The sequence below is a fragment of the Armigeres subalbatus genome, unplaced genomic scaffold, assembly GCF_024139115.2.
Source record: "Armigeres subalbatus isolate Guangzhou_Male unplaced genomic scaffold, GZ_Asu_2 Contig158, whole genome shotgun sequence".
NCBI classification, from domain to species: Eukaryota; Metazoa; Arthropoda; class Insecta; order Diptera; family Culicidae; genus Armigeres; species Armigeres subalbatus.
Genome location: NW_026942372.1, coordinates 178,198 through 186,495, shown reverse-complemented (window position 1 = coordinate 186,495; position 8,298 = coordinate 178,198).

The window sequence follows — 8,298 nt, the reverse complement described above, 5'->3', positions numbered from 1 at the left end:
TGAGCCTTGCAGAAAGGAGGCTTCTGAGCTCTCTTGAAAGGGAGGCTTCTGAGCCTCTGAAAGGAGGCCTGGAGCTCTTGAAAGGAGGCTTCTGAGCCTCTTGAAAGGGAGGCTCTTGAGCCTCTTTGAAAGGAGGCTTGAGCTTCTGAGCTCTTGAAAGGAGGCTTCTGAGCTCTTTGAAAGGAGGCTTCTGAGCCTCTGAAAGGAGGCTTGAGCCTTCTTGAAAGGAGGCTTCTTGGAGCCTCTTGAAAGGAGGCTCTGAGCCTCTTGAAAGGAGGCTTCCTTGAGCCTCTTGAAAGGAGGCTCTGAGCCTCTTGAAAGGAGGCTTCTGAGCCTCTTGAAAGGAGGCCTGGAGCCTCTTGAAAGGAGGCTCTGAGCTCTTTGAAAGGAGGCTCTGAGCTCTTGAAAGGAGGCTCTGAGCCTCTTGAAAGGAGGCTTCCGAGCTCTTGAAAGGAGGCTTCTGAGCCTCTTGAAAGGAGGCTTGAGCCTCTTGAAAGGAGGCTTCTGAGCCTCTTTGAAAGGAGGCTTCCTGAGCCTCTTGAAAGGAGGCTCTGAGCCTCTTGAAAGGAGGCTCTGGAGCCTCTTGAAAGGAGGCTTCTGAGCTCTTGAAAGGAGGCTTCTGGAGCTCTCTTGAAGGAGGCTTCCTGAGCCTCTTGAAAGGAGGCTCTGAGCCTCTTGAAAGGAGGCTCTGAGCTCTTGAAAGGAGGCTTCTGAGCCTTCTTGAAAGGAGGCTCTGAGCCTCTTGAAAGGAGGCTTCTGAGTTTTCTTGAAAGGGAGGCTTCTGAGCCTCTTGAAAGGAGGCTTCTGAGCCTCTTGAAAGGAGGCTCTGAGCTCTTGAAAGGAGGCTTCTGAGCTCTTGAAAGGAGGCTTCTGAGCTCTTTGAAAGGAGGCTCTGAGCCTCTTGAAAGGGAGGCTTCTGGAGCCTCTTGAAAGGAGGCTCTGGAGCTCTTGAAAGGAGGCTCTGAGCCTTCTTGAAAGGAGGCTCTGAGCTCTTTGAAAGGAGGCTCTGGAGCTCTTGAAAGGAGGCTTCTGAGCTCTCTTGAAAGGAGGCCTGAGCCTCTTGAAAGGAGGCTCTGAGCCTCTTTTGAAAGGAGGCTTCCTGAGCTCTTGAAAGGAGGCTCTGAGCTCTCTTGGAAAGGAGGCTTTCTGAGCTCTTGAAAGGAGGCTTCTGAGCCTTCTTGAAAGGAGGCTTCTGAGCCTCTTGGAAAGGAGGCTTCTGAGCCTCTTGAAAGGAGGCTTCCTGAGCTCTTTTGAAAGGAGGCTTCCTGAGCTCTTGAAAGGAGGCTTCTGAGCCTTTCTTGAAAGGGAGGCTTCCTGAGCTCTTGAAAGGAGGCTTCTGAGCTCTCTTGAAAGGAGGCTTCCTGAGCTCTTTGAAAGGAGGCTTCCTGAGCCTCTTGAAAGGGAGGCCTGGAGCCTTCTTGAAAGGAGGCTCTGAGCTTTCTTGAAAGGAGGCTCTGAGTTTCTTGAAAAGGAGGCTTCTGAGCCTCTTGAAAGGAGGCTCTGAGCCTTTCTTGAAAGGAGGCTTCTTGAAAGGAGCTTCTTGAAAGGAGGCTCTGAGCTCTTGAAAGGAGGCTTCCTGAGCCTCTTGAAAGGAGGCTTCTGAGCCTTCTTGGAAAGGGAGGCTCTGAGCCCTCTTTGAAAGGAGGCTTCCTGAGCCTCTTGAAAGGAGGCTTCTGGAGCTCTTGAAAGGAGGCTTCCGAGTCCTTCCTTGAAAGGAGGCTTCCTGAGCCTCTTGAAAAGGAGGCCTGAGCCCTCTTAAAGGAGGCTCTGGAGCCTCTTGAAAGGAGGCTCTGAGCCTCTTGAAAGGAGGCTTCTGAGCCTCTTGGAAAGGAGGCTCTGAGCTCTCTTGAAAGGAGGCTTCTGAGCCTTCCTTGAAAGGAGGCTTCTGAGCTCTTTGGAAAGGAGGCTCTGAGCCTCTTGAAAGGAGGCTCTGAGCCTCTTGGAAAGGAGGCTCTGAGCCTCTTGAAAGGAGGCTTCCTGAGCTCTTGAAAGGAGGCTTCTGAGCCTCTTTGAAAGGAGGCTTCCTGAGCCTTCTTGAAAGGAGGCTCTGAGCTTGAAAGGAGGCTTCCTGAGCTCTTTGAAAGGAGGCTTCTGGAGCCTCTTGGAAAGGAGGCTCTGAGCCTCTCTTGAAAGGAGGCCTGAGCCTCTTGAAAGGAGGCTTGAGCTCTGGAGCCTCTTGAAAGGAGGCTTCCTGAGTCTCTGAAAGGAGGCTTCCTGAGCTCTTGAAAGCGAGGCTTCTGAGCTTGAAAGGAGGCTCTGAGCCTCTTGAAAGGAGGCTTCCTGAGCCTCTTGAAAGGAGGCTTCTGGAGGCTCTGAGCCTCTTGAAAGGAGGGGCTTCTGAGCCTCTTGAAAAGGGAGGCTTGAGCCTCTTGAAAGGGAGGCTCTTGAAAGGAGGCTTCGAGGCTTCTTTGAAAGGAGGCTTCTGAGCTCTTGAAAGGAGGCTCTGAGCTCTCTTGAAAGGGAGGCTTCCTGAGCTCCTTTGAAAGGAGGCTTCCGAGCCTCTTGAAAGGAGGCTTCCTGGAGCCTCTTGAAAGGAGGCTTCTGAGCTCTCTTGAAAGGGAGGCTTCTGAGCTCTTGAAAGGAGGCTTCTGAGCCTTCTTGAAAGGAGGCTCTGAGCTCTTGAAAGGAGGCTCTGAGCTCTTGAAAGGAGGCTCTGAGCTCTCTTGAAAGGAGGCTCTGAGCCTCTTGAAAGGAGGCTTCTGGAGCCTCTTGAAAGGAGACTCTGAGCCTCTTGAAAGGAGGCCTGGAGCCTCTTGAAAGGAGGCTCTGAGCCTCTTGAAAGGAGGCTTCTGAGCCTCTTGAAAGGAGGCTTCCTGAGCTCTCTTGAAAGGAGGCTCTGAGCTCTTGAAAGGAGGCCTGAGCCTCTTGAAAGGAGGCTTCGAGCCTCTTGAAAGGAGGCTTCTGAGCCTTCTTGAAAGGAGGCTTCTGAGCCTTTCTTGAAAGGAGGCTTGAGCCCTCTTGAAAGGAGGCTCTGAGCCTCTTGAAAGGAGGCTTCTGAGCCTCTTGGAAAGGAGGCTTCCTGAGCTCTTGAAAGGAGGCTTCTGAGCTCTTCTTGAAAGGAGGCTTCCTGAGCCTCTTGAAAGGGAGGCTCTGGAGCCTCTTGAAAGGAGGCTTCCTGAGCCTTCTTGAAAGGAGGCCTGAGCCTCTTGAAAGGAGGCTCTGAGCTCTCTTGAAAGGAGGCTCTGAGCTCTTGAAAGGAGGCCTGAGCCTCTGAAAGGAGGTCCTGAGCCTCTTGGAAAGGGAGGCTTCTGAGCTTTCTTGAAAGGAGGCTTTGAGCTCTTGAAAGGAGGCTTCTGAGCCTCTGAAAGGAGGCCTGAGCCTCTTGAAAGGAGGCTCTGAGCTCTTGAAAGGAGGCTTCCTGAGCTCTCTGAAAGGAGGCTTCCTGAGCCTCTTGGAAAGGAGGCTTCTGAGCCTCTTGAAAGGGGAGGCTTCTGGAGCCTCTTGAAAGGAGGCTTCTGAGCCTCTCTTGAAAGGAGGCTCTGAGCCTCTTGAAAGGAGGCTTCTGAGCTCTCTTGAAAGGAGGCTCTGAGCCTCTTGAAAGGAGGCTTCTGAGCCTTCTTGAAAGGAGGCTTCCTGAGCCTCTGAAAGGAGGCTCTGAGCCTCTTGAAAGGAGGCTTCTGAGCCTCTTGAAAGGAGGCCTGAGGCCTCTTGAAAGGAGCCTTGAAAGGAGGCTTCCTGAGCCTCTTGAAAGGAGGCCTGAGCCTCTTGAAAGGAGGCTTCTGAGCCTCTTGAAAGGAGGCTCTGAGCTCTCTTGAAAGGAGGCTTCCTGAGCCTCTTGAAAGGGGAGGCCCTGGAGCTCTTGAAAGGAGGCTCTGAGCCTCTTGAAAGGAGGCCTGAGCCTCTTGGAAAGGAGGCTTCTGAGCTCTCTTGAAAGGAGGCTTCTGAGCCTCTTGGAAAGGAGGCTTGGAGGCCTCTTGAAAGGAGGCTTCTGAGCCTTCTTGAAAGGAGGCTTGAGCTCTGAGCTCTTGAAAGGAGGCTTCTGAGCCTCTTGAAAGGAGGCTCTGAGCCTCTTGAAAGGAGGCTTCTGAGCCTCTTGAAAGGAGGCTTCTGAGCTCTCTTGAAAGGAGGCTTCCTGAGCCTCTTGAAAGGAGGCTTCTGAGCTCTTTGAAAGGGAGGCTTCTGAGCCTCTTGAAAGGAGGCTTCTGAGTTCTTGAAAGGAGGCTTCTGAGCCTCTTGAAAGGAGGCTTTGAGCCTCTTGAAAGGAGGCTCTGAGCCTCTTGAAAGGAGGCTTCTGAGCCTCTTGAAAGGGAGGCTTCTGAGCCTCTTGAAAGGAGGCTTCTGAGCCTCTTGAAAGGAGGCTTCTGAGCTCTTGAAAGGAGGCTTCTGGAGCCTCTTGAAAGGAGGCTCTGGAGTTTGAAAGGAGGCTTCTGAGCCTCTTGAAAGGGAGGCTCTGAGCTCTCTTGAAAGGAGGCTCTGAGCTCTTGAAAGGAGGCTTCTGAGCCTCTTGGAAAGGAGGCTTCTGAGCCTTGAAAGGAGGCTTCCTGAGCCTCTTGAAAGGAGGCTTCTGAGCTCTTGAAAGGAGGCTTCTGAGCCTCTTGAAAGGAGGCTTCGAGCCTCTTTGAAAGGAGGCTCTGAGCCTCTTGAAAGGAGGCTTCTGAGCCTCTTGAAAGGAGGCTTCTGAGCCTCTTGGAAAGGAGGCTTCCTGAGCTCTCTTGAAAGGAGGCTTCCTGAGCCCTTCTTGAAAGGAGGCTTCTGAGCCTCTTGAAAGGAGGCTTCCTGAGCTCTTGAAAGGAGGCTTCTGAGCTCTTGAAAAGGAGGCTTCTGAGCCTCTTGAAAGGAGGCTTCTGAGCCTCTTGAAAGGAGGCTTCTGAGCCTCTTGAAAGGAGGCTTCTGGAGCTCTTGAAAGGAGGCTTCTGAGCCTCTTGAAAGGAGGCTTCCTGAGCTCTTTGAAAGGAGGCTTCTGAGCCTTCTTGGAAAGGAGGCTTGGAGCCTCTTGAAAGGAGGCTTCTGAGCCTCTTGAAAGGAGGCTTGAGCTCTTCAAGGAGGCTTCTGAGCTCTTTTTGAAAGGAGGCTTCTGAGCCTCTTGAAAGGAGGCTTCTGAGCCTCTTGAAAGGAGGCTTCTGAGCTCTTGAAAGGAGGCTCTGGAGCTCTTGAAAGGAGGCTTCCTGAGCCTCTTGAAAGGAGGCCTGAGCTCTTGAAAGGAGGCTTCCTGAGCTCTTGAAAGGAGGCTTCTGAGCTCTCTTGAAAGGAGGCTTCTGAGCCTCTTGAAAGGAGGCTTCTGAGCCTCTTGAAAGGAGGCTCTGAGCCTCTTGAAAGGAGGCTTCTGAGCCTCTTGAAAGGAGGCTTCTGAGCCTCTTGAAAGGAGGCTTCTGAGCCTCTTGAAAGGAGGCTTGAGCCTTTTGAAAGGAGGCTTCTGAGCTCTTGAAAGGAGGCTTCTGAGCCTCTTGAAAGGAGGCTTCTGAGCCTCTTGAAAGGGAGGCTTCCTGAGCCTTCTTGAAAGGAGGCTTCTGAGCTCTTGGAAAGGAGGCTTCTGAGCCTCTTGAAAGGAGGCTTCTGAGCCCTTGAAAGGAGGCTTCTGAGCCTCTTGAAAGGAGGCTTCTGAGCTCTCTTGAAAGGAGGCTTCTGAGCCTCTTGAAAGGAGGCTTCTGAGCTCTTGAAAGGAGGCTTTGAGCTCTTGAAAGGGAGGCTTCCTGAGCCTCTTGAAAGGAGGCTCTGAGCCTCTTGAAAGGAGGCTTCCGAGCCTCTTGAAAGGGAGGCCTGGAGCCTCTTGAAAGGAGGCTCTGAGCCTCTTTGAAAGGAGGCTTCCTGAGCCTCTTGAAAGGAGGCTTCCGAGCTTCCTTGAAAGGAGGCTTCCTGAGCCTCTTGAAAGGAGGCCTGAGCCTCTTGAAAGGAGGCTTCTGAGCTCTTGAAAGGAGGCTCTGAGCCTCTCTTGAAAGGAGGCTTCCGAGCCTCTTGAAAGGAGGCTTCTGAGCCTCTTGAAAGGAGGCTTCCGAGCCTCTTGAAATGAGGCTTCCAGCTCTTGAAAGGAGGCTTCTGAGCCTCTTGAAAGGAGGCTCTGAGCCTCTTGGAAAGGAGGCTTGAGCCTCTTGAAAGGAGGCTTCTGAGCTCTCTTGAAAGGAGGCTTCTGAGCCTCTTGAAAGGGAGGCTTCTGAGCCTCTTGAAAGGAGGCCTGAGCTTTCTTGAAAGGAGGCTTCTGAGCCTCTTGAAAGGAGGCTTCTGAGCTCTTGAAAGGAGGCTTCTGAGCTCTCTTGAAAGGAGGCTTCTGAGCTCTTGAAAGGAGGCTTTGAGCTCTCTTGAAAGGAGGCTTGAGCCTTCTTGAAATGAGGCTTCTGAGCCTCTTGAAAGGAGGCTTCTGAGCTCTTGAAAGGAGGCTCTGGAGCCTCTTGAAAGGAGGCTCTGAGCCTCTTGAAAGGAGGCTTCCTGAGCCTCTTTGAAAGGAGGCTCTGAGCTCTCTTGGAAAGGAGGCTTCTGAGCTTCTTGAAAGGAGGCTTCCGAGCCTCTTGAAAGGAGGCTTCTGAGCCTTCTTGAAAGGAGGCTTCTGAGCCTCTTGAAAGGAGGCTTCCTGAGCCTCTTGAAAGGAGGCTCTGAGCCTCTTGAAAGGAGGCCTGAGCCTCTTGAAAGGAGGCTCTGAGCCTCTTGAAAGGAGGCTTCCTGGAGCCTCTTGAAAGGAGGCTTCTGAGCCTCTTGAAAGGAGGCTTCCTGAGCCTCTTGAAAGGAGGCTCTGAGCCTCTTGAAAGGAGGCTGGAGGCTCTGAGTCTCTTGAAAGGAGGCTCTGAGCTCTTGAAAGGAGGCTTCTGAGCTCTTGAAAGGAGGCTTCTGGAGCCTCTTGGAAAGGAGGCTTCTGAGCCTCTTGAAAGGAGGCTTCTGAGCCTCTTGAAAGGAGGCTTGAGCTCTTGAAAGGAGGCTTGAGCCTCTTGAAAGGAGGCTTCTGAGCTCTTGAAAGGAGGCTTCTGAGCCTCTTGAAAGGAGGCTTCTGGAGCCTCTTGAAAGGAGGCTTCTGAGCCTCTTGAAAGGAGGCTCTGAGCTCTTGAAAGGAGGCTTCTGATCCTCTTGAAAGGAGGCTTCTGAGCTCTTGAAAGGAGGCCTGGAGCCTCTTGAAAGGAGGCTCTGAGCCTCTTGAAAGGAGGCTTCTGAGCCTCTTGAAAGGAGGCTTCCTGAGCCTTCTTGAAAGGAGGCTTCTGAGCCTCTTGAAAGGAGGCTCTGAGCCTCTTGAAAGGAGGCTTCTGAGCCTCTTGAAAGGAGGCTTCTGAGCCTCTTGAAAGGAGGCTTCCTGAGCCTCTTGAAAGGAGGCTCTGAGCCTCTTGAAAGGAGGCTTCCTGAGCCTCTTTGAAAGGAGGCCTGACTCTCTTGAAAGGAGGCTTCTGAGCCTCTTGAAAGGAGGCTTCTGAGCCTCTTGAAAGGAGGCTTCCTGAGCCTCTTGAAAGGAGGCTCTGAGCTCTCTTGAAAGGAGGCTCTGGAGCCTCTGAAAGGAGGCTTCTGAGCCTCTTGAAAGGAGGCCTGAGCCTCTTGAAAGGGAGGCTTCCTGAGCCTCTTGAAAGGAGGCTTCTGGAGCCTCTTGAAAGGAGGCTCTGAGCCTCTTGAAAGGAGGCTTCCTGAGCCTCTTGAAAGGAGGCTTCCTGAGCTTGAAAGGAGGCTCTGAGCCTCTTGAAAGGAGGCTTCTGAGCCTCTTGAAAGGAGGCTTCTGAGCCTCTTGAAAGGAGGCTTCTGAGCCTCTTGAAAGGAGGCTTCTGAGCCTCTTGAAAGGAGGCTTCTGAGGCCTCTTGAAAGGAGGCTTCTGAGCCTCTTGAAAGGAGGCTTCCGAGCCTCTTGAAAGGAGGCTTTGAGCTCTTGGAAAGGGAGGCTTCTGAGCCTCTTGAAAGGGGGCTTCTGAGCCTCTTGAAAGGAGGCTCTGAGCCTCTTGAAAGGAGGCTTCCGCTCTCTTGAAAGGAGGCTTCCGCTCTCTTGAAAGGAGGCTTCCGAGCCTCTTGAAAGGAGGCTTCCGAGCCTCTTGAAAGGAGGCTTCCGAGCCTCTTGAAAGGAGGCTTCCGAGCCTCCTGAAAGGAGGCTTCCGAGCCTCCTGAAAGGAGGCTTCCGAACCATTAATTATCCATTGGTAAAAACAAGCCAGCGAGTAAGAATCGTTTGAAAATTGTATCTTTACGAAAGCATAACGCTTAAAAGTCTCCAGTAGCCTTGTGAGCAAAGGCGTAGGATTGCCAATCCGGAGATGGCGAGTTCGATTCTCGGTCCGGTCTAGGGTGTTTTCGGGTTGGAAACATTCTCGATTCCCTGGGCATAGTGTATCCATTGTACTTGCCACACAAGATACATACTCATGCAATGGCGGGCATAGAAAAGCTTTCAATTAATTACTGAGGA